Raw genomic sequence first — 25,212 nt, forward strand, 5'->3', positions numbered from 1 at the left:
CATTTTAATCTGCTGTCGGTGAGTTATCCCCGTTCTGACTCTCAGAGAGAAGCTGGCTCAGTGCTTGTTGCTGCCCCCAAAAATGGCTTTGAAATGCAGGAAATTGCACTTGGCATCTCAACATCTCCACAGAGATGGGACTCCAGATCCCATTGCCCCGTCCGTACTGCTTTATATCCTCCCCTCTTTCTTTGGGCTGTCTGTGGCCTGGGATTTTTGCTCACTAGCAATTCAGTGGGTGGCTCACCCTCTCCCCAGTGCTCTGGTGTGGACTCTGGGGCACTGTGCTGCAGGAAATCGCATTGGTGATTTTTAGACAGGGGTGCTCTTCTCTGAGTCCGTGATGAACAGCTCTTGCATGGTGCTAGGGGGTGGTCTGTTGGCAGAGGGTTGTCTTTTGCACGGCAGGTAAAACTAAGTTCTGACTCCTTCCGGCTGTTAAAGATCCCATGGCACTTTCCCCAAGAGTAGGAGTGTTTAGTCCAGGTGTCCTGGCCAGACTATCCCAACCAGGATAGTTTCTCCCTGCCTCCCCAGATCCCACTGCAGTTTAAAACAGATACAGTCTCTTCCTTCCTTGCCCAAACAATTGTGTAGGGTTACTGAGTGCTATTAATCAGCTGCCATGTTCTACCCCAGATGTGGCTGCGTGGGTGAGTGGTGCTGGCATCTCGGCCTCTGGTACTGTGATGACTCTGCTGGCCCAGAGCGTACACAGCCATGTGCTGCCTTGCAGTTTCCATGAAAAGAATCTCTTGTTTCTTTTTATTTCAGCAAAGACGAGACAGAGGGGGCTGCAAAAGTAGAGGAGTCCCCGATAGAAGTGTAGCTTGTATTAACGGCAGTGGTAGGAATTGGTGAAGGCTAGTGTGCTTCTGGGACTGGGGCTTGTGCCTGCCTGCACCAGGAGGGATCGTCCACCTCTGCCAGCCTGGAGCATCATCTACACGTCTCCCCAGGCAGCTGCGGCCACCTGGCTTCTGAGGCCAGCCTGTGAGTACTGAAACACGAATGCACCTAATGTCTTCCCTTTGCGGGGCCGCGACAGGTCCCTGTGCTGCAGCTGCCTTCTGAATCGCTTACCTGGGCTTCATCCCCTTCCCTCCCCGACCCTGAGGCCATGCAGATCTCCTTTGTGACAACTGCTTTCCACACTCTCTCAACATGGGGCTTCAGTTCACACCACCATCCTGGGGCTGTGATGGGTCCCCTCTGCTGCAGCTGCTGTATGTGCACTCCCACCCAGCCTGGAGCCAGCACTTCAGTCCATACCCTGGAGCCACCATGGGTCCTCTACTGTGCTCTATTTGCAAACCATGCTCCTAACTCAGGGTCCCACCAATGTTGTTCCCGCACCTCTTTTCCCCCTGCCCCTGAGAGTGCTTTCCAAACACCCTGCGGCTGCATTAAGATCCCTCTTGCCAGCTGTCGCCCTGTTCTGCCGTGTTCTGCCTGTTGGCAACGAGCCCCAGAATGCAGGTAACACCCTCGGGCCTGGCGTCGTTAGCTCTGGGGGTCTCTCCCTATCTGGGTCCAGACCCTTTTGCGGCAGATTCCCCTCTCATGAGATGGAGCCTGAATGCCCCTGTCACCCTCCAGTCCCTGAGTGAAGAAATGGGAGCAGGTTTGTGCCGTTCCTCTTTCTTGCCCCTCCCCCCCCGGGGGTATCTGGGTGAGGCACAGGGAGGTGAGGTCTATCCATGCTCTCCAGCCTTTGGGGCACATGTCCAGCCGTTCCTGCTGGTCCCCTGCTGCGGGAGCACCCCCTCCCACCACCAGTGCTGGTCACGCAGGAAAAAGCTCAGCCTCTTTCTCTAAGGAGCCGTGCTGCCCCATTGTGTTGGGGCCGCTCCGCACATGGGCCAGAGCCCCCAGCCCCAGCAAGTGCCAGTTGGCTCCAGAATGAGCTCTGCTCTCTGGAGGGACAGCCACGTCTCCCCCTCACTGCAGCACGCTCCTGCCCCCCAGTCCTGGCTCTCAGGAGCCCCTTCACTTCCATTGTGGCGGTGGCCACTGGAGAGGTCATCGTTGCCCGTGGCCCAGGTCTAGGAGCATCTGGTGGGTGGTGAGGATTCCAGAGCCCCTCTGCCTGTGTGCAGGGAACTGCAGGAGCTGGGATCCCGGTGATGCTGAGCTACTCAGGAGCCCCAGGCGAGGCACAGCTCAGGTGTCCCCAGGGATCCCCACCTGGCAGCTCCCCATGTGGCTCTCTTCTGCCCTGGCTGTGCCTTCCATGAAGCTAGTGCCCTGCACTGCTCTCTCCTTCATTCCTGTCTCCCACTCCATGGGGCCCCGGGCCTCGTGGGTGGCAGCTGTGAGACACCGAGGCCGACAGCAAGCAACCCCAGAAAAAGGCTTCTGCTTGGCACCGGCGTCGGCCTTTCCAGCAGTGGGGCAGCTTCCTTCTGGGCCCAGCTCATCCAGCCTGGGTGGTGGATTGCTCGGGGTTAGGGCTCCAGCTGGGAGGGAGGAGGTGAGAGCCAGGGTCCTGCGGGGTGCGGTGAGGTGTCAGCAATGCCGTGACCCAGGAAGCTTGTCTGCCTTGAGAACAGGCAGGGCGCGGAGCTGATCGCCGTGTGTGTGAGAGCATGTACGCCTGTCCATGCCTCATTGTGCACGCCTGAGTGTGTGCACTCCAGTGTCTGCTTTGTGGGTGTGCGTGAACTTGCCTGCCTCTCTGAGCGTGCTCCTGTCTGTGCCTCTGTGTGTGCGTCTCTCTGCCTGTCTCCGCCTGCCTGATTGCCTGATCCTGTTCCTGCATGCACATGTCTCCCTGCCCACCCGCTCCCCTGTGTGTGTTGTAGACAGAAGGTGCTTGGCACCTGGCACTGGTGATGCCAGGCATTTGGGGCTCTCTCTGTGCCATAATGGGATGCAGATATGTGGAAAGACGCGCCTTAGCCTGTCTCTCCTGTCCACGGCAGGAGTCGCTTTTCGCAGAAGATAGGTCTTAATCTGATACTGCCGCCCCAGGGCTAGTGGCTGGGACATCCTGCCTACACGCTGCTGCCAGCAGCGGCACTCGGTGTGGACGACAGTGGCTGAGGGGGTGCTATGAGCTGCACCACCTCCCGCTGGCCTGGAGGAGGGATCTGCTGCAGTGCTTCCCACCCTTCACAATTTCCATTTTAATGGCTTTTTTTTTTTCTCTGTGTGTCAGCTTCCATTTTTCATATTTAGCTGGAAATAGAGAGAGGGAATTCATATATTTTTCATCTGCTTTATTTCCCCCTAGTCACCCCAGCACTTCCACCCCCCCCAAAAAAAATTCTAAGCTCAGTCTGAATCTTTCCAACCTGTGCAGGGAGGGGGCAGTCCCATCTGTTCCAAATGAAATACTGTAACATAGAGCTGGGACTAGAAATAGATTGCTCTGCACGCTTACTATTTTCTGTGTTACTGTATTATTCTAGGCCAGTTTGTAGATCTCCAAACATTACACGTTCTGCTGTTTGTAGCAGCAACATTATTAAAGAGACCCCCACCCACCCCGCGGTCAGGACTGTACAGCAACCTCTCTGGAGGTCTTTCTCTGTTTGCAAAGTCTATGTCCTCCTTTCTGTGTATCTTTTTTTAAAAGTCACATTATAGTTTTTGAAAAAAGGCTGCCAACAACCCCAATGTTTACAACCAATCCTATAATAATAAATGTCAGTCTCTGCAGCCCAGAACTCATGGGTCACCCCACAATAACATACTGGTATACTCAGTACTAGCTGTCTTGAGAGATCCTGCCAAACCAAGCCAGTTTTTTGCAGCTTGACTCCTGCGAGCAACCCTGCAATAATAGATCAGTGGAGGTGTGGGAGCGGGTGTTGGTGAGGGACACAAGTTTCCATATCAGGCTGTGTGGCAGGGGTTGTATGGTGGTGGTAGTGTGAGAGTGTGCAATTGGATGAGTTCTCAGAGCCGCTGCTACAGTTTAAACCTTTCCATTCTGAAGGGTCTATTTTGGTTGTTGATGCTATTCTCAGTCATTCGCCCTCTGCCCAAAGATGATTTTTATTGTGGTTGAAAGTTTGGGCAAAAATGGTTCCGCTGCTTGAGTAATGGAAAAATGTTACAATGTGATCTTTGTTTTTTTTAAGAAGTTGGAGTGTTGTTTGTTTATTTCTGAGCAGCTTTGGCACATCAGCAGTTTGGGAGGGAAAAGTGAAATTCAGCCGGGGGAGATGGGGTGAGTCCCTAGGTCAGACCAGTGTCTCTCAGAGCTGTGATGAAAATCCATTTTGTTTTGGTTGAATTATAAAGCTGTGAAAACACACGTGGTGCATGCACGGCAATTTTTTAATAACAAGGGTGTTCTGATAGTTATCTTCGCTTGGCCCTTGCATTGCAAAGCTGAGTGAATGCTCCTAGATCTTTGAGGGTGTGAATGGAATAAGGCAGTGATGTGAATTGAGCGATCCTGTGCTGAATGAGCTGCAGCTGTTATATTACAGCGCCACCTAAAGGCTGCAATCAAGATCAGAGCCTGTTGTGCTAGGCGCTGCATAAAGTACAGGACAATCTTTGCCCCCACAAGCTTATGGCCCATAGAGACCAGGCAAAGGGGGATGCGAGAGGAAAGAGTAGTATTCCCACTGTGTCAATGGGGAACGAAGGCACAAAGGCTCTGATTCAGCAAAGAATTTAAATACATGTGTAAAGTTAAGCCAAAGAAATTGAAGACTTGATCCTGTGCTCATTGAACTCACTAGGAAAACTCCCATTGACTTTAATGGTGCAGGATCAGGGCCTAAGTGACTTTCCCAGGGTCATTCCATCTGTGGCAGAGCCAGGAATTGCACCCAGGTTTTTGGAGTCCTAGGCTAGTGCTTAAACAAGACCATCCTCTTCTTGAATTGTGCCACAATTCCCAGAATTTAAATATCCTATCTGTGGGTTGGTCCTGTGTTGGGCAAGGGATTGGACTAGATGACCTCCTGAGGTCCCTTCCAGCCCTAATCTTCTATGATTCTATGATCCTTGGATGATGAATGCACATCTTGTGCTAAGCAGAATTGTCTGCTGCTCACTTGCAAATCCTTCCACACTGCAGACTTCCTTGTGTGTTTGTGTGTGGGGGGAGGGACGGACTGGAGGGGTCCTTTTTTTCGGGGTGGGGGAAGGAAATCTAGGAAACTGCATACATGAAAATATATTCAGAGGATGTTAAGATTGTAAAGTGAGGACTCAACAATCAGGAAATGTAATAGTAAAGATTTCCTCTGTTCCCTTAACTCTGCCTTTTGTGATCTTTAATTGCATAGTCACGTGCCATTAATTCCTCAGGACCCCTGCACAGTGAAGGAGGCAGGGACCCGTAGTGAATGAAGCACAGGGGTCCAGGGATCTGTGCCTTATTTTGGGCCAAATTCTGTTTGAAAATCTGGAGTCAAGGTATAACCAAGAGTGCATTGGTTCCTCAGCAGAAAGTCCTGCCCAGGGCTGGAAAGATTGACCTCACACCCCCGGCCTAACCCAAGGATTGAGTGTACGTCTGCACTGCAGTGGGAGATGTGATTTGAGCATGTGTAGACATGCCCAAGCCAGCTTCCATCCAGCTCGCATGAGTACCAACAGCAGCGAAGCTGTGTTGGCATGGACTTCAGCATGGGTTGTACAGGCCCACCCAGGACCTTGGGCACCCACCCAGGACCCTGGGTACCCACCTGGTCACCTAGCCAGATGAGTTCTGTCCACACGTGTTGCAGTTACACCTCTGACTGCAGTGTAGGCATAGCCTGAGCCTACTAGCCAGAGTTAAAAATACCTATGGTGCCTCTCCCCCTGCAATCTAAAGGAACAAGGGCCTGCCCCACAGGTGAAGAACTTCACGTGCATGAGCAGTGGGTCTAAGGCACAAAATGTAAGTTACTCCTATATGCAGGTGTTTGTAGAATCAGGCCCTGATATAGCTGTGTACTGAGCAGTAATGATGGCCATTGGCTTTCTGTTTAATGATTCTTTTACCACACGTAACTCCTTGGTAGGGCTGGTCGAACACCAGACAAATGTGTTGCCGGTCTATGAGATGAGCAGTGTCACCAGTATGTGCTGAAGAACTGCAGAGCTGACTGAATCCCTACCTTGCCAAGTAGATTATTTGGCTAATAACAGTGCAATTTGCTGAATAATATATGAGTGAGGAGCACTGGGCCATCCTCCTGAACTGTGTCCTTTGCACCTTTGTTCCTCTCCTGGCTTCAATCCATTCTCTCCTCTGACAGATCGTGGAGTATCTTCCAGAGGTGCCTCGGTGTCTCTTTCTGCTTTTCCTTCTTTTTTCTGCTGCCCCTTCTTATGGACCAGTTTCTTGGAGCCCAGGCTGGATGTGCCTGGAGTAGCTGGGCACTCATTCTGATCATGCAGCTCTGGGCTCTCTCTGTGTCCTGCTGTATGTTACGCTGGCTGCTCATGCCCCTGGGGACATTGTGGAAGCTGGAGATTGCTGGGGTGTAGGGAATCTGTAAGTGGGCTACGTCTCCTTCAGCCACTTCTCCTGTCTGGAGCCCAGGAGCGGGGTTGGCATAGGAAACGCTCTGCAGCCTTCATACCTCCCTCTCTGCCTTTTCCCTTCTCTACATTGTGCATGTTACCTCCTCCCTTAGCAGTAGGTGTAGTTGTTTGTGTTATGGTAGCACCTAGCAGTCCTAGTCATAGGAATTACCAGACTGGATCACACCTGGGGGCCACCTAGCGCAGGATCCTGGCTTTGAGAGTGGCCAGCACCAGTTGCTTCAGAGGGAAAAACCTTGCAGGAGAAGTTATGGGGTAACCTGTCCCCAGAGGAAGTTTCCTTCTGAGTCCTAGGAGCTAGAGGGACGGCTCATGCCCCAAGGAAGGAGAATTTGTATCCCTTTTAGTATTTATGATTCTAACTCTGATTTCCCTGTAAATATCTAATACCTTTCTGAACCCTGCTAAGCAGTTGACCTTGACAGTCTCTTGTAGCAGTGAGTTCCATGGGCTAATTGTGTGTTTGCAAAAATAGGACTTGGTCCCAACCCCACAGAGCTCAAGTATGACAAGTCAAACATGTGGGTTTAACAAAAGCGGAGAGGGAGGACACTAGTCGGAGTGATTATGATTACTTAACCCCTGCTTGGGGACAACATGAGACCCAATCCATTTAAAAAAAAAAAAAAAAAAAGTCTTTTTTTTTTTCTCCCACCCCCTCTTTTTCTCTGCTGTTCTTCTTTTTGATTTATCCTGTCTCTCCTTCATACCCACCCATGCAGCTGTTCATAGCTGGGATATTTTACCAGACACCCAGTAGCCACAGGATTGTCCCATTCCAGGCCCTTTTAGCTGTTGTGAGGTTAGGATTGTGGTTTTCCACAGCTCTGCCTCTGGCTCAGCTTTCTGTTGGCTGCCTGGGGCAGGTTGTATCATGTCTAAGTGTCTCTATAAGGCCTTGCTTTTCCAAGCAGAGGGAAATTGACCTGATTCTTGTCAGTTTCACAGCTGCCCAAGATGCCTGCAGGGTTCTGAATAGCAGCTTTTGGTTAGTTTGCATTCAGCTGCAGTTTGGCAGAGTTCTGTGCAGCTGTGGAGGCACTGGAACGGTCTGTATGCAGACTAGGACAGACAATGCCGGATTGGTTGTATTTGATTCAAGTTTGGCAGGTTTTCTTCACACCCACAAGGAGTAATTTTTTTTTTTAACCGAATCTGAAGTTCTGCAGAAGTTTATGGTATTGCCCGGGAAAGTTTCTGACTCTGTACGTCTCAGCGTCGGAATACAAAGTGTGCGTGGGTTTTGTTTTTTGTTTTTAATGGGGGGAGGTGTTTGTCTGTGTTAGTCATTTTTAACTGGTGCTTGGCCACTGAGCAAAGGTTACAGTTCTAACGAGTGGGCCTGGGATCTGGGATCATGGTCTGAAAGCAACTCCTGTTGCACTGTGTGAGAATCACTTGATAGCTCTGGCCCAGGCGGACAAATCTCCCTCTGAGTTACATTGATGTCAGTTCAGAGTAGCGCCATTAAAATCAGAGCCAGGATCTGGCCCCCAAAGAACGGTTCCCCCTCTGGGGTCTGATCTCTGCAACCCCCATTGATGCTTGTGGGAGTTGCAGGCAGAGGGTGTGGCTGAGCAGGCATGCACTGAGCACAGTGTGAAGTGTTGCTGAGGGCTTTGTATGAGCTCTCTGCACTAGTGTGACTCTTGCCCGCAGATGTTTGCAGATGTTCTTAGTGTTACAGGAAGTTCCTCCAAAGTGCTGAGCAGCCCCTGGCTTCTGCAGCAGCCGGCTCAGGACCGTTGCTATTTCAGCAGTAGCAGGGCTGGACCTTTTAGTTCATGTGTCACAGTGCTCAGCACTTTGAGTGCATAAAGCAAAGGCAAGGGGATAATCTGGGGCAGAGTGTTTACAGCTGCAGGAACGTGCCCCCTGGCGCTGTAGGAATGGTGAGGTCATGTGGGTACTGGGGCAAGGGGACCAGGCTGTGATCTAGCCCTGAGTAGCTGGGATGTGGGAGCTGCTCTTTCCAGGAGTCAGGCTTGGTTCTTAACCCAGCAAACAGGATCTTTGCTGGTTGGTTCAGGCAGGGGCTGGAGGTGGGGTGTCAAATGAGGTGAGATCCTCCAGCTCGATGCTGGCGCAAACCCCAAGGATGGAGGAGGCTGATTAAGGCAGTCGAAAGGGGACATCACTGGGAGGAAGAAGATGGGAATCAAAGGCACATTTAGGCTGGCTACTGGGAAAAGCTTCCCAGCCATCTGCCCAAGAGTGGGGGGTGCATGTTCCATCACTGGAGTAGTTTCTAGATGATCTGGAGAGAGCCGTGAGAGTAGGCCCTAGGGGGCAGCTCTGCTCTGCCTCCTCACCCCCCTGAAGGAGAAGGGATCCTAGCTGTTGTTTCCATCTCCAGGGCTCTGATTGCCTGTGGGGAGTTTCTGTAGCAGGGTTTGGCCGTTGAGGTGCTGCTTTCCCCTTCTCGACTCCACTCCTTGCTTCTGCCAGGGTGGGGTGAGATTAGCCGGCAATGCCTGCTGCCGTGTGAGGGCTAGTGGGGACCCCAGCAGTGGCCAGTGGGTGGAGAGAGAAGTCCTGGGCAGCAGGAGAGAGATTTCCCAACCCAGGAGAGGAGACCACTTCTGAGAGGAGATTTTGTCACACCCAGAGGTGGCTGAGTGAGGCCAGTGACCGACAGGCCCAATCCCTGCCCCGAAGCGATGAGGGAAACTGAAGGGGCCTTTTGCCATCTCATGTAGGTAACGAAGCCCAAAGCTCTGCCCTTTGAACTGCCCTGAAAGGGCTGATGCAGCAGGCACTAGGAAACGCTGAGTCCTTGTTTGGCGGAGCTAGGTGAGCCCTTGCCCCTTCATCTCTGTTGTGTGAGTTCCGAGTTGGTGAAAAGTGCCGGCGCCCACGTGCCTCAACCTTCATGGATCATGATGCTGCGGTGCTGCATCTCCCTGGCTTGTTTGTTCTTCGTCCCCTCTGTTGAGATGCTGGCTAGTGCCTCTGGACACTCGTGCACCAGGTGGAGACCCACCAATTCTCTTTACATGGGCCACTGAACAGATGATGACAGCTTCTGACCAGGGCTGGCTTTGAACTAGAGGGCGTCCCTAGTTTCCTGAAACACCTGCTGCTCCTCAAGCACTCTTGTGCTGCTCACTGCAGAGCTTGTCTGGCCTGTGAGTGGACAGCATTGGTACATTTCCTTTATTTGGATCCTTGTCTTAGAGAGTGAGAGGCAAACGGCGCAAGTGTGAAATCCTAACACTAGAGCTCTGTCATCTGTAACTCGGCCGAGCGCTGTCCCCAGGCTGCAACTCAGGAGATCCGGGTTCGCTCCCCTGCCCTGTCATAGACTCCCTGTGTGACCTGTGGGAAGGCACTCAGTCCCTCTGGTCTCCATCTGTAAAATGGTAATGATGGCTTACTGCAAATATGTGTGGGCCTGACAGCTCTCTAGGTAGTTAGTGGGACGTGGGGTGGATCTGTAAGGGTGAGGGTTTTGTAGAGCAGTGTTCCCTTCTGGGGAAGGAGTAGGAATGAAGTTAGAAGCTTGGTACTGAACTGCCCCTGGTGAAGAGGGGAAGCCCAGGGGCTGTGTGACGGAGGGGATGATCTTTTCTGGCTGGTGTCTCCTGACATACACCACTCTGCAGTTGGGTTCTTGTACGTTTCACTCATGGGGGGTTTTGCTTGGCAGAGTTGCAGTTTGTGTATTAGCCCCAGTAAACCTCTCATCGGGAACACCCAAAGCTTTCACAAAATTCAGATTTGTAAAACTGGTGGGCAGTGCAATGACTTGTTGCTGAGCTGGGGATAGAAAGGGGACTCCTGAAATGGGGCTTTCCTCTGTTCTGAGTTGTGGGATCCAGGGAAAGAATAGTCTAGTAACCGTGGAAGCTGCCAGGGACAGGATAAACAGGCCCTGTGATAGCTGCCCCCAAGACAGCTCTGCAAATGCATCTCATAAAAATATATGAAGGGCCGTACTAGGTCAGACCAATGATCTATCCAGCTCAGTATCCTGTTTGCCGACAGTGGCCAATGCTAGGTGCTTCAGAGGGAATGAACAGAACAGATAATCATCAAGTGATCCATCCCATCACCCATTCCCAGCTTCTGGCAGACAGCAATCCCTGCTCATCCTGGCTAACAGCCATTAATGGACCTATTCTTCATGAAGTTATTTAGTTCTTTTTTGAACCCTGTTATGGTCTTGGCCTTCACAACATCCCCGGCAAGGAGTTCCACAGGTTGACTGTGCGTTGTGTGAAGAAATACTGCCTTTTGTGTGTTTTTAAACCTGCTGCCTATTAATTTCATTTGGTGACCCCTTGTTCTTGTGTTACAAGAGAGTAAATAACACTGCCTTATTTACCTTCTTCACACCAGTCATGATTTTATAGACCTCTATCATATCCCCCCTTAGTTGTCACTTTTCCAAGCTGAAAAGTCCCAGTCTTATTAATCTCTCGTCATATAGAATCTTTTCCATGCCCCTAATCATTTTTGTAGCCCTTTTCTGTATCTTTTCTAATTTTGATATATCTTTTTTGAGATGGGGCAACCAGATCTGCACACAGTATTCAAGATGTGGGCCTACCATGGATTTATATAGAGGAAACATGAAATTTTCTGTCTTATTATCTATCCCTTTCCTAATAATTTCCAACATTCTGTTAGCTTTTTTGCCTGCCGCTGCACATTGAGCACATTCTTTTCAGAGAACTGTCCACAATAACTCCAAGATTTTTCTTGAGTGGCAACTGCTAATTAAGATCCCATACATTTAAATGTGTAGCTGGGATTATGTATTCTAATATGAATTACTTTGCATTTATCAGCATTGAATTTCATCTGCCATTTTGTTGCCGAGTCACCCAGCTTTGTGAGATCCCTTTGTAACTCTTCACAGTCTGCTTTGGACTTAACTATCTTGTATCATCTGCAAATTTTGCCACCTCCATGTTTACCTCTTTTTCCAGATCATTTATGAATATGTTGAACAGAGCTGGTCCCAGTATGGACCCCTGGGGGACACCACTATTTACCTCTCTCCATTCTGAAAACTGACCACTTATTCCTACCCTTTGTTTCCTATCTTTTAATCCAGTGGTCCCCAAACTTTTGGGGTATCACCCCACTTTATCTGGTCCACGCCACAATCAGGAGCCAGGGCTGGGAGTGGGGCCACAGAGCTGGAATGGGGCAGTGGGCCTGCAAGGTCCGGAATGGGGCTGGAAGCCAGGGCCAGCAGGGCCCAGGGCCATGAACGGGAGCCCAGGCTGCAGTTGTAGTAGGGGCACAGGACTGGAGCGCAGACGGGGGCAGAGCAAGGCTGGGTGGTGCTTCTTCTCCGCCTCCATGGGGGCTGGCCCAGGCCCCGCCACGCCTCCCCAAAGATTCCTCCATGACCCCCATGTGGGTACACCCCACAGTTTGGGGACCTCTGTTTTAAGCAGTTACTGATCCAGGAGAGGACCTTCCCTCTTATCCAGTGACAGCTTACTTTGCTCAAAGTCTTTGGTGAGGCTTTCTGAAAATCCAGGTACACTATATCCACTGGATCTCCATCCTACTCCACTGCTATTTTAGTCCCACCCACCTCAGGCTCCCCTGGTGCGCCTCAGTTCTGACCAGTTGCACCCTGTAATCGTCCTGTCACGTGCCCCACAGGAGTTAGTTATTTCACCCTGGGCCTCTGCTGCACGCAGATTACTCATTTCACTGCAGTGTGCTAAACTCTTGGCTTTGGGGATGCAGATAGATGCCCCATAATGACTTTGAGATCCACCAAATTCAGTTCCTGTGTGATCTCCAGGGACAAGAGTTTATTAGGTCACCCTGGGTCTTCCTCAGCTGACCCTGAGCCTGGTTTGTAAGTGCCAGGGATAGGGGGGTCTTGCTTGCTGGGTAACTTCTGGGGTGACTGCTGCCCAAGCAGCACCAGGCAGTGAAGCGAGGTGCTGAGCAGGTTACTGGCTGTGCGCTGCAGGGTGTGAAGCAGACAGGTTGCTGCCCTTGGAGGTAGGAGACAATGGGCGGGGTTTGAAAGGAGGCCAGGGAGTGCAGGGAGCTTGCAGCCCAAGAGACACCCCAGTGGAGCAGAGGGAAGGAGGTAAATAGAGTATCGGAAGGGGGTGCAGGGCAGTGGGAGGAGGGGCACAGCAGGGGGAGGGGTGCAGGGCAGTGGGGGGAGGGGCACAATGGTACAGAGCAGCGAGGAGAAGTGAGGAGCAGTGGGGCAGGACTCAAGGTGAAGGGAGCTTGAGAAGCTCTTCCTGTCCTTCCGCTTGGAACGTGGCTCCTTTTCCCTTGGGAGCTGGGGATCTAGCTCACAAAGTCCCCACGTGGGCGGTAGATAGGGAGCAGCTGTTCCTGGCGTTGCTCTGGGCACGGCTCACTGCACTGCACAGGGACCAGGGATGAGGACTGCCCATGCCATGGAGACTGAGTGATCCTCGTGGGATTCCCTGCAGGCCCTGGACAGGGCTGTGGGTGGGAGAGGGGAGTTGGGAACCTTGCCTCCTCACTCCCATGTTGGTTCTGTTTGGTGGATAAAGAGGGAGAGGCCTCGCCGTGGCTAGATCGCAGCAGGCCGGGGCCTGGGAGTTACGTATTGGGGCTCCGCAGACTGGGACTTTTCGGCTGTAGCTCAAACTCTAGCTTTGTCTCTCGTGTACCTGCCGGGGCCAGACAGCTCTCAGGAGGGACTTGCTACTAAACTCTTTTGTAATTTTCTGGCCTAAGAGCAGGACTCATGCCAGGTATAAAACCTATGGGGGAGGAAGGATGGCTTAGTGGTTAGAGCACTGGCCTGGCACTCAGGGCCCCTGGGTGCAGTTCCTGGATCAGCCACAAGTTTCCTGTGGGACCTTGGACAGTCACTGAATCCACCTTGTGCCTGTTCTCCAGCTGTGCATCCATGAGGACCCTTCCCTGTCTCCCAGTGGGGTCCTGAGGATAACATCCATTTACACTTAGGAGTTGCCCAGCCACTCAGGGCTGAGAACAGTGGAAATGTCTCGAGAGAGAGAAGAGCTTTCTGATGGGACAGAGGCGATGGTTACAGTGTAGCTGGGCACCCATAACTGGGTTCAAACCCAGAACCAGCCCAAAGTGTTAGCCCAGTTACAGTGACATGGTTAGGATCTATCAACACTAACTTTTACTGTGTTGTAACCTGTCATGTAGACAGGACCTTAGGGGACACTGCCATTTCCAGCCCCAAGCCGATGGCATTTCAGTTTATCAAGCCTGCAAGAATGATGTAAACGTCCAGGGTAAAATCCTGGCTGCGCTGAAGTGGGTGGCAAAACTTCCGTTAACATCAGTGGGGCCAGGATTTGCCCCCTCGAGTATCTTTCAGTGTTCATGTTCCTATGCTTTTTCTTGTTGGGGTTAGTGAAAATGGACTGAGCTCTGTCACTTTTGTTTCCAAGTCAGTGTTTAGTTTTGCTTTGTGACTCTCCTGGGCTAGCAGTCTGCGGCAATGCTGGGTTGCAAGTTCAGCCTGGGGAGACTGCGTCCTTCTCTCCCAAGTCTCCTTTTTATGTTTCCTTGCTTTGGGGGCTCCGTCCTCCACTGCCTCCCAGTAGAAAGTGCTAGTCCCTCAGAGCTTTCATTTCAAGGCTGTGTGGGTGGGGACACGTCAAGGCTCCCTCATGCTCCCGAACCAGGTCTGCTCTAGCTAAATGCCCTGCCGGGATCTGCTTTCATTTAAAAATGATTAGGGGTTCCCCCCCGGAGGACGTTGGGGAGATGCAGGAGGGAGTGAGGAGGATGCGGGGGACAAGGGAGCCCTATCATTTAGTAGGCTGGAGAGGCAGAAGAGGGATCCCCTGTTTAGGGAGGGGTGGAGTCGCACTCTCAGGTACCTGATCTGCAGCTGGATTTCAGGGGCTGGTTCTTTCTCTCCTGTTCTGGGTTTGTGATGAGCTTTTTTGGCTTCCCTTTGCTCATGTGTCTGGCATGGGGAGTCCTTGGCAGAAGAGAACTAAGAGGGGAAATCAGAGCGCTGGCTTCCCTCCCTAGCGCTGGCACTGAGACACTACGGGCTGAGCGCAGTATAAGAATAGAACAGAGAATAGACATGCACAGGAGCAAAATCTGTTCCCAGCAATAAACAGGGACTCTGGGGACATAGGAGTTGATTCAGCACATCTGCAGCCTTCTCCAGCACTCTGGGCCTTGAGTCCGGTGGATGTTTAGGAGCTGAGGCTCGTGCATACCAGCTAGTAGGTGCAGTATAGTCTAGAACACAGATTTTACACACCTGCAGTTTCTGTTGTCTACAGGGAGGGCTGCCGGGGCTCATAACCTCCCAGGATCAGGCTCTTATTGGATGTTTATTTTCACACTTATTTTGAGGATAGATTTTTTTTCATTCTAGTTTCTTCATACATTTTGATTGAAATTCTGTTTTATCTGGAGTAATTATTCCGTATTTATGATATTTCATGTTTAGAACCTGACTGGGAACCAGGACTCCTGGTTCTATTTCTAACTTCGTTGCTGATTCACTGTGTGACTTAGGACAAGTCACTGCCCTATCCTGTGCCTCAGTTTCCTCATCCCTAAAATGAGGAGGATAATACCAAATAAAGGCCAGGAACTTAACAAGATTCAAACAAGGGATTGTCATTTATACGGATACCAAGAACATCTAGCGTTGTCATAATTAACAAAACAACAATTGTGGAAGAGATATTAACCCTCATGCTTCAGGGGGTTAATCCAACTTCTAATATCAGTGTTATGTGGAGGCAGATTATCCCACAGCTGCTACTGTGTGGTTCTTACACCTTTCTGTGAAGCATCTGGCAGTGACCACTGTCACGGACAGGATACGGGGCTAGATGGACCCCAGGTCGGATCCATTCGGGCAATTCCTTTGGTCCTAAACTTGCCTTCTAGGGATTTATTAGGAGGTTTAATTCAATCTTTGGATGAAAGGTGCAAAGGGAGGAGCAAAGTACCAGACAGCCTTGCAGAGCTGCCGTGACCTTTCACGAGCCCGGAAGCAAAACCTACATGGCCATCCTTGGCAATGGTGGGAAAAGCCCCTCCTAGCAAAAAATAGACCCTGTTCCAGCCCAGAGAGGGAGTAGAATTCTGCTCGCCTGTGCTAAGACTGTGTGGATGAGTTCCAGCGCTGTGGTGTCTGGGCAGTGCCAGTGCATTGCTGTGGAGATTCCACTCCCCTGGGCTGCAGGAATTGCAAGCCAGCCACTCTGTTTGGTAGCTGCGAAGGTGCATAGTTGTAATAGCGGATGAGTCTAAATACCTTTTCTGGCAGCAGGCTGCTGTAGGAATGGAATCCAAATGGGCTCATGGTCACCTCCCCACCAGCCAGTTCCTCTCCCGCTTCCCGCTCCGTCCCCAAGAGCCACATTTCCCAGCTTTCGAGGCTGCTGGTGCTGAGCTTCAGCAGTGCCCTCCGCTGACCTGCTGCTCAGTAAAAGCATCTCGGCAGCCTTCCCCAAGTCAGGCAGGGATCTCACAGACTGGATTCGCGAGTCGCACAGCAGACGGGTGGGAGCTGGGGAGTTATTAATGGGACTGGAGAGGCCTGTGTTAAAAGCCATGGGTTCCCTGATGGCTGGGATTTGGAGTGAGGATGCAGGGGCCATTGGGGAAAATGAATGCTTATTACTAAGCCATTACTGGAAAATCATTGTGTTCTTCAGCTCCCCCTGGAGCTGAGTGCAGAGCCAAGCTGCTGTGCCAGGGTGTCCCACGGCACCAAACACCTAATAGAACAGGGATCGCTGACATGTGGCTCGGGGACTAAGTGAGATCCCTAGAGTTGTACAGTACAGCCTGCAGCTGCCTTTGTCTGGAATCCGGAAGGGCAGTTGGTGGGTGGTCATGCCACGGTGCATGCTGGGATCTAGTCTCTCTGGCGTGCGTGTTTGTGTTACAGATGAGGGCAGCTGGAAGTTAGTTCTGTTCTGTGCCAGCTAGGTGCAGCGTACAGAGTCCAGGAAAAATGCAGAGTTGGTTCCCTGCTGGGCAAAGTTAGAGCACCTTACTTTCCAGCAGGTTAATCCCAAGGAAGCATCTTAAATCCAGGCCTCCCCAGCTTTCTAACCCCCTTCCATGTCACAAGAGGTGTCTCCTTTGCAGCTCTCAAGGCTGGGAGCCAGGAGAACTTGTACTCTAATTCTGCCTCTGCCTCAGTGTGTGGCCTTGGGCCAGCCACTGCTCCAGCTCTGTGCCTCAGTTTCTCCATCTATCTAATGGGGGCTAATGATACTGACTCGCCTTGCAGGGGACTTGGGGAGACTAATTTAATGTTGGTAAATGTCTTTGAAAATGTGAATTGCTATGCAAGTGCTAAGGTCTGTCTGTCTGTATTCCCCAAAAGCCTTTTGTCAGGACTGGGAGCCCATTGTGCAGTGTGGGGTACAAATGCAGATGAAAAGACAATCCCTGCCCTGAAGAGAGCATAATCTAATTTAAATCAGGGCTCAACAAGTGAGTGTAATAGACAGTAGAAGAGAAGCACGGAGGATGGTGATAAGATCCCATAGATAAGCTCAGTCATTTGAAAACACTTTCTCTCCTGTGGCTCAGTAGCTAATCCCAGCTGCCTTTCAAGGTGGCCAGTGTTACAGGAAGGTTGTAGGCATCTGAGCAAAAGGGGAGCTTGTGAACGATTTAGAAGGGGGGGTAACGGTCGTATGGATCAGGGTTGGCACTGCTGGCGTAAGAGCACCATGGGAGGAAACCAAGGGTGGGAGAAGCTGAGAGATGGAGGGGGGGCAAATAAGAGACTAGAGCAGAGTTAGGTAGGGACTTGATGCGTATGGCAAGAAACGTGAATCTTCTGCACAGTGGAAGAATTCAAAGAAGGGGTTCCATGATCAGTGTGATGGGCAGAGAGGGTTATTTTAGCAGCAGCATTTTGTTATAGATGAGGCAAGACCAAGTGTCAGTGAGGCCTCAGACTAGAGTTTTGGCTGTCTACAGAGGAGGGAGCATGGATCTCAGAGATGCCAAAGAGGAAGAAACAGCAGGATTCGCATATGGCTTGGATGTGTAGGGAGAGGAAAGATGCCCCCCAGGCTATAGCCATGAGGAAGAGGGAGAATGGTGGGGTTTAAACAGTGATGGAGAGTCTGGGCTGAAAGATCAGTTTGGGGCATGTTAAGTTGAACCTGACAGCAAGACATCCAGGAGGAGGTGTCGGAAAGCCAGGTACTGGATGGAGGGAGACAACTCAGGAGCAAGCAGGGAGCTGTTCAGTCATCAGTGTAAAGATGGTAAATGAAACCACATGAGTGAATGAGATCACTCAGGTGCAGGTGTCCTGATTGGCTGGAGTGACCCACTGTCATTTCCTCAGGGATGGTCTGTTAGCAACATTCTTAATATCCACAAACTGGGTTTGGAAGTTCTATTGGCAATAAATAGCCATAGCGGGGTTGGAGTGCCCAAAGTCACAGGCTAATGCCTGGGTTCCCCGGGGGTGATGGTAATGATTGCCACCCAAGGGGCAAATGTTGGAAAAAAATCCAGCCTGTCTTTTGGAATAGATGCCTAGTGTCAACTATGTTTTTTTTTTTCAAATGGAGAAGCAGTTTTGTCTAGTGGCTAGTGCCATGGGCAGTGACTTGAGAGACCTGGGTTCTGTTCCTGGCTCTGCAAATCAGTACCCCGCTGTGTGCCTCAGTTTCCCCCATCTGTACAATGGGGATGGTGATGCTAACCCCCTTTGGAAAGCATTCTAAGATCTGTGTGTGAAAAACTAGATGTAATGAATTTTTTTTTTTAAATCCAGTTTCTTAGAGTGCCCCCTTTAAATAGCAGGGCTTCATCCAGGCACTACCCAGGAGTCTGGATCATATTTGCACATGATAACCCTGGTGATATGCGTGCCTGCAGTGCTCCTGTGGCTGCTGATATAGAGCCTCTGGTATCCTCTATTACTTGAAAAATCCAGTTATCACCTTTTTCTCCTGCATCAGCAGGTATCTGGTACGTCTCTGGTATTTCAAGCAAATCTCTCTTTCTCTGGCACTGACAGACTGTCTGTTTTCACAGCTTGTAATTGTGTCTCTGCTGTGGGGGTAACAATTTTTTCTGCCTTCCTGCTGTTCGCAGGTAGATGGCATGTCCAGATGGCAGTGTGGACAGCGGTTTTGTGTGTTTCCTAATAAAGTTTTTGGCTCTCTCGCTTTCCTGCCAGTGTGTATTTGTCTAGTCTGTTGTTTTTGTAGCTTTGAGCAACTGCAGTCTTGTGGGAGGCAAAAACCTTGTCTGGCTGTTAGAATGTGTTTCTCTTGGGATGTTTCGGAGGTCCAGCAGGGCTGGAGCACAGACCTCTGTTTTGTTTAGTTTCTTTGAGAGATTTTCGCTGTCTGCCTATCTCTCTTGGCTGTCCCGTTACTCTGGGGGCTCACTGCCAAGAAGGTGATGGCACATGGCAGGTCATGGCAAAATCCTGTGGTTCTGCACTTGAGCGTGGGTCAGTAATCAGAAGCTTTGCTAATTTCAGGTCCTGCTGATTGTGATTGGATCTGGGTGACCCCTGTGTACTGCTTGTGTCTGATCGTTTGACATCTCCATGAATTTTTAATGGATAAATGGGCTTCTTTGCCAACCTTAAATAAATCTCTCCCCAGCTTTTGCTAGTCTCTTTGGCACATTTTGATTCTGTGTTTTGCTCTTGGAAAATGATTATATGCATTACAGTAAGCAGGCATGTCTCTTATTTGAGCAATTGTTTCAGGCAAGAACAAAATCTCTCTTGCCTTTTGCTTGCATTTCTCGATACCTAGATGACAGCTATGTGTCTTTTTTGCTGAGCATCTTTTCTCAGAGCTTCTGGAACAATCGAGTCTTTTTCCTTGCCTTCCCTAACTGGTCAGTGTGGTTTCAGTTTCGGGTCTAATGCCGCTAGTCTTTCCTTAGGTCATTCTTGTTAAACTGGTGATTCGTGCTCACTGTGTTTTAATGTGAAATTGTGCTCATTTTTGAAATACTTATAGGCATATGCCTCCTTACATGATTTTCCCATTCATCAGCATTGGCATCAGGTGATGTTGATCTATTTACTTTCCTGGTACAGGAATCCAATTCTTGACTGATTTATATTCCACGTCTTTGCAGCTCACCGCACTGTGGACTGTAGGTGGTGCAAAAGAAACTTGGTGATGGTTTCTGATCAGTTCTGTGGTATTGTTTATTTTCTTACATGTAGCTAATTTAATCCATCCTGTCTGCATATGAATTTCAAATAGCCAATCACAATACTCAACCTCTTCTTTTCAATCAGGACAGTTTCCTGGTCCTTTGTTTAGGATTCTCAATGTAAATGCAAGTGGCTACTGTTCTGATATAAGGGGCCTGCACTCATTCCATCGGAAGTGGCATCTGCAACTGGCTTAATTAACCATCTTTTAAAACTGGCAGATTAGTAATCAGTGATGCAGGCCTTGATCCTGGAGAGGTTTATGCAGACATTTACCTTTTACTTATGTGAATTGTCCTACTGACTCCAATGAGACTGCTCGTGTGCTTAAGATTAAACGCATGTTAAAGAGCTTCACAGAACTGGGGCTTTAAATTGCCGAAGTGGCTGTTTATGTCAGGTCATTCTGTTGTTGCCATTTTTCTGCGCTTCCTCTAAATGGTGCTTATAACCAATGATCGATTTGGAATGAATTTTTCCAGATAATTTATCAACCCCGTAAATCTTTGTCTCCACTTTACCTTGTGGACTAGGCATTTCAGATGTTGCTTCTATTGTATCTGAGTCAACCCTTAAGATAAATTTCATTTGGACTTGGTTTTTGGCTTTTTAAAAGATTTTTGTTTTTTGGTGTGTCTCTCTCGCTTTCTTACCTTGCCCAAGTCTTTCATTGCTGAGCTCAAATTAAAACATTATTCACTTATAACTTGAGCACCTTGTAATCCTTGAAAAGTCTGTGCAATAACTCTTTGAAATAGCACAGGAGCAGAACTAATACCTATGGGAATTCACTTAAACTTTTAATATCCAAATGACATTAAAAGTCACTAGTTTAGTGCTTGATTCATCTGACTTTTCTTGCCAAAATGCATGCCCTGCATCTAATACTGAGAATGTGGGGTTTTTGTCTTGAGAGAGTTTAGCTGTTGCTCCTTGAACAGTTTTCAGGGGATTATGTTTCCATTTATGTCTTTATTTAAATCACACGGATCAGTGCATATCTGCACTTACGTTTGGCTTTTCAACTACAGCCATAGAATTAACCCGAGATGTAGGTTATTTATATTTTCTACAACCCTGGCTTTTGCATTTTACAAAGCTCAATTTTTATCTTTTCAGTCATGGTGGATGGATCCCAGTGTTGCTACCCTTGCCTTGCCATGTCTTGTCACTTTCAGCCCATGTGTGATTCTGGGGCCTTTTCAGCAAACAACCTTGAAACTGAGGCCTGGTTGCCTCTAGGAAATTAGTTCAGTTTAACTACGTCAGGCAGAGGTGTGAAAAATCCATACCCTTGAGAGGTTGGCTTAACTAAGCCAAAGTCCCATGTAGACTGTGCTAGGTTGATGGAAGAATTCTTGCTCTCAGAGAGGTGGATTACCTATGCCAACAAGAGAATCCCTCCTGTCAGCATAGATAGTGTCTACATTAAAGCGCTACAGAGGCACTGCTGTAGCCTTTTAAATGTAGACAAGCCCTGAGTTTGTGGTTTTTAATCCTACCACATCAGTGGAAAGTGAGGAAGTAACACTGATTCTTAGAACAAACGGTCATTGTTCCTTGCCCTGGTATTTGATGTCTTGGATAGGACATTGGCTTTCCTTTAGGTTGCTACACAGTATTCTTGGCTCCACTCTGCTCTGTAGTTTACTTGCAGTAGCACTGCATTTTACTCCAGCGACCAGTTTAAAGGCTGCTGCTCTTTCCTTCAGCTGCTGGAGCCATCCCCTTGAGGGCGGGGTTTAGGGAGATAATTATTTGTGGATGGAGCTCAAATGTGACTGAGGGAGTGTCAGCCAGTGACTGGTGACCTGCAGACGTGTGAGATTGCCCATTTTCCGGGGATGCTCCTGATTTTAGCCACCCTCTCCCAGGCTCCCTGCCTCTCTTTAAGGAAAAGCAGCTGCTCAGACTTCCCCAGGAGGGAGCCTAGTGCAATGGAGACTGGCTTTGTGAGAGCCCTGTAGAGACAGCCGCCCCAGCGTGGGCCCTTCAGCGGGAAGATCCAGAGTGCTGGTGGGAGGGTGGCGGGCAGATCCCAGGGGCGGGAGTGGGCCACTGCAGCTCAGTAAATGTGGCAGCTGGAAGAGGTGTGGTTAGAAAACAAAGGGGGCGGGCTGTCTGAGCAGGACACACAGCACAGAAACAAGGAGAAGGCAAATGCCCTGGAGACTGCAGGGAGGGATTTTAAGAGGAGTTGGGGGAGAATTAGCTAGGCTGGAAGACCTGGGTTCACATCCTGCAGAGACATACTTTAACAGACCAGGCAAGCCACTGGGGCCGCCCTCCTTTTATAGGGTTTGTCTGCCATCTGGTACGCACACAGAACCAGAACTGGGCTGGTCTGGTATCAGACAGGGGATGCCATTGTAAAGAGCACGCCCCCCTGCCCCTGCTGGCATGACTTCGCACACAAGATCACGCCGGCGGGGGCAGAGTGGTGTGCTCTGGAACATGCCCCCCCACCCCTCCATGTAGCTTGCATCTGAGGTCCTCCTGCATGGGGTGTGCCATTTTTAAGAGCATGCCCCCACACAGCGAGGGGGGGGGGTGTGTTATGGCAGGAGCAGGCCCACACCATTCCCAGAGGTACCTGAGTCCCTAGGAATACGTGAGGGGCCACCCTATACAGACTCTGCCCTGAAAGAGCTTGCTGTCTAGTGCAGGGCAGGATGGTGAGTTTGAGATGAGGGAGCTGGAACAGATCTTCCCAAACAGCTGTTAGCTGGACCCAGCCCTGGTAAACTGGTGACCGACAGGGCCAGGGTTCTCTAGCTGATGAGCAGTACCCGGAGGTATCCAGACCCTGTAAGTGCTAATGTTATACCTTGGGGAACGAGGCTGCTTTGTGGGAAGGTGAATGTATTAAATCAGGCTCTGCCCTTTGTGGAGGCGTCACAGGCAGGGTCTGCTCCTCTCTGGGCATAGGCAACGTCTCCCACACTCTGCTGTGTCTCTAACACATGCTGTAGCTTATTCTGAAAGGGACAGCGCCCGTTAGTAACATACCCATGCAACCTTTTAATAGAACATCCAAATTCACTGCTAAAAGCCGTGCTTTGCAGTATAAAGTCCTTCCCACAACTAAGCCAGCTTCCCATTGAGAGACATTATTTTATCCTTCATAGTGGGTCATGATCAACATTTTAACCCATAACCGTCAGACCCACAGGACAGACCTGTGTCCCTTTAGCTCTAGGAGTAACTGCTTAGGAAGGTGTGTTATTCCCCTTTGTGTGGACCAGCCCATATGCGGGGAGACAGCATACAGACACTGTGGGTTACACATGTGAGTTGGCAACAGTACACCTGGGCAGCAGGAGTCTTGCTTTCTTTCCCTGGCTCTGGGAGCAGATGGGGGTGTAGAGATTCCAGACAGCACAGCCAGATGTTACCACGCTCCCTAACTGGGTTACCTGCCAGATTCAACTTAGGAGCACTAAGTGCATATGAGCTGGTACCACTGAAGCAAACAGCAAAGTAATATAAGTGTCATAACCATCTCCGTGGACAAGCTGCTAGAAAGTAACACGGAGCTGCTCTTTGTTACTGTGGGTTACAGAAGCATCTAATTTGCTGTGTTCCTTCTAACAGTCTGCGGGTCTGTCTTCACTGCAGAGCTAGCCCAGATAATTAGCACCTGCGTTAGCCTAGCCCAGATGTGAGCAGCCATGCTGCAAAGTTCTGCTTGGCTTACCATGTCCTTACTGGAGCTGTACTCCACTCTGTGTGCCACTGAGACTTTGGGGGCGCACCCCAGGGTTCTTCGTGCTGCAGCGAGCTGAGATGCTCAGTGATTCTTTCCCGGTGAGTTTGTGGGAGAACTTCTGTGACCTGGCATGTGAGGGCCACTGTGGGAAGGCATTAGAGGACTGGCAGCACCTCTCTCCTGCCAACATAGCGCTGTGCACTCATGTTTTGCCGGCATAAGTGCTCATGTCTCTCAGGGGGGTGTTTTTTCCACATCCCGAGAGACATACATTTTGCTGACGTAAGTGGTAGTGTAGACATGGCCAAACTCTGCAGTGCAGACAGATCGTATGTGGCAAAGTGGAGGAGGCTTGGCTGTGTCACCTGAGAGCCCTGCTTCTGTTCCTAGCTCTGCCTGTAGTGACTCTGTGCAAGTTCCTACACTAACAGTTCACTTGCATGATCTACACTTGAGTTAATGCTGCTCAAATTAACCTAGCTCAGGTGAGAGCAGCCACCCTGTGAAATCAGACACAGATTGCAGAGTGATTGGATTAGCAGCGGAGTGGTTGTGTTAACTTGAGCAATAACTTGCCAACTGGAGTTCAAAGTTCCAATGGTATTCGCCAGCGCTTTGTGTGTGTGTACGGGACTCAAGTTAGAATCAGCAGGGAGTGAAAATGAGCCTTCACCCACAGTTACCTTATCTGTGGCCATGTGTACACTACAAAGCCTGTGTCAGCATGGCTCCCTGGTATGTCCCCAGAAGGATCTTTTTGCCACAGTAATAACACCACCTCCCAGAATGACATTAGCTTTGTCGACAGAAGCACTTTTCTGTTGGTTTAGCTGTGTCTGCACTGAGGTTTCTGCCAGCACGTGTCACCTAGGGGGTGTGACTTTTTCACACTTCTAGCCAACATAGCTTTGCTGGCACAACTTGGTGGTGTGGACCTGGCCTGTAAAATGGGTGAATGGTCACTACCTCCAAGGTCACAATATGAAATCTGGGTTCAGAAAGGACATAGAAATATCAACAGCAGGCAGTGGAGGAGCTGGGACTAGAACTCATGGTCTCTGAGCTTGTATTTCAGTTCCCCCTCCCCTGCAATCTGGAGCATGGCAGGTCAGAGTTTCATTCACTGCACTTTGCTTCCCTGAAATCATGTGCTAGCCAGCATTTTTCATATCCTCACAGGAATGTCTATAGCTGGGGCCAAAATCAGGTTGCTTGCGTGATTGTTGGCAAACATAACGTCAACATAGATTTTATTTATTTATTTGTGTGTAATTTTTTGATACAACATCCGTTGCCACACCTGAGATGTCCGGGTGCCATGTGGGGTTGAGCTTGCCACTGGGCCCCTGGCCCATGGGAAGGTGTCAGGTCACTCCCGTGGCCACCTCCTTGCTGGGAGGAAATTGGGGTGCTTACGACTGAGGGGGGAGAGAGAGAGAGAGAGAAATAGCTCAGGGCAGACAGGAAATGGGTGGTGTGTTATGAACCCAAAATATTATAACTCAGTTAATTTCTGGTGTGCATGTAAATGAAGGGATGCATATTCATCAAGTATGCAAATTAGACAGTAGTAATTGCATTAATTGTCCAGCTTTCTGGCCCATCAGCCTTACCAGGTATGGACATTATGAACCACATTTTCAAGCGGCCTCTGGTTTTTGGGTGCCTGCCTTGACTTTTGGTCCCATCTGGTCAGATTCGCACGGGTGCTGAGCAGATGTCGTCAATGGGAGCTGTAAGTGCAGAGCATTTTGAAAATCCGGCTCAGGATATCTCAGGTTGGGCAATGCAAAATCAAGGCACCTAAAACTAGATGCCACATGTAAATGGAACTGTCAGTGAGCACCGTGTGTGC

General features: G+C 49.9%; 1 protein-coding gene across 8 annotated transcripts in view; it reads left to right on the plus strand.

Annotated features, from left to right (window-relative positions):
- ZNF362 (zinc finger protein 362) overlaps positions 1-25,212 on the plus strand; it is a 45,521-nt gene that overhangs the window by 7,614 nt on the left and 12,695 nt on the right. For 6 of the 8 annotated variants that reach the window (XM_067567024.1, XM_067567023.1, XM_067567022.1 and 3 more), the window contains one exon: positions 775-993. The exons of the other annotated variants lie outside the window; for them this stretch is intronic. The gene's annotated coding sequence lies outside the window, so the exon portion shown is untranslated. The remainder of the gene's footprint in view (positions 1-774; positions 994-25,212) is intronic. 8 annotated transcript variants of the gene reach the window in all.

This window comes from Emydura macquarii, unplaced genomic scaffold, assembly GCF_026122565.2.
Source record: "Emydura macquarii macquarii isolate MOO-44397 ecotype Brisbane River unplaced genomic scaffold, CSIRO-AGI_Emac_v2 contig_2768, whole genome shotgun sequence".
Lineage (NCBI taxonomy): Eukaryota > Metazoa > Chordata > Testudines > Chelidae > Emydura > Emydura macquarii.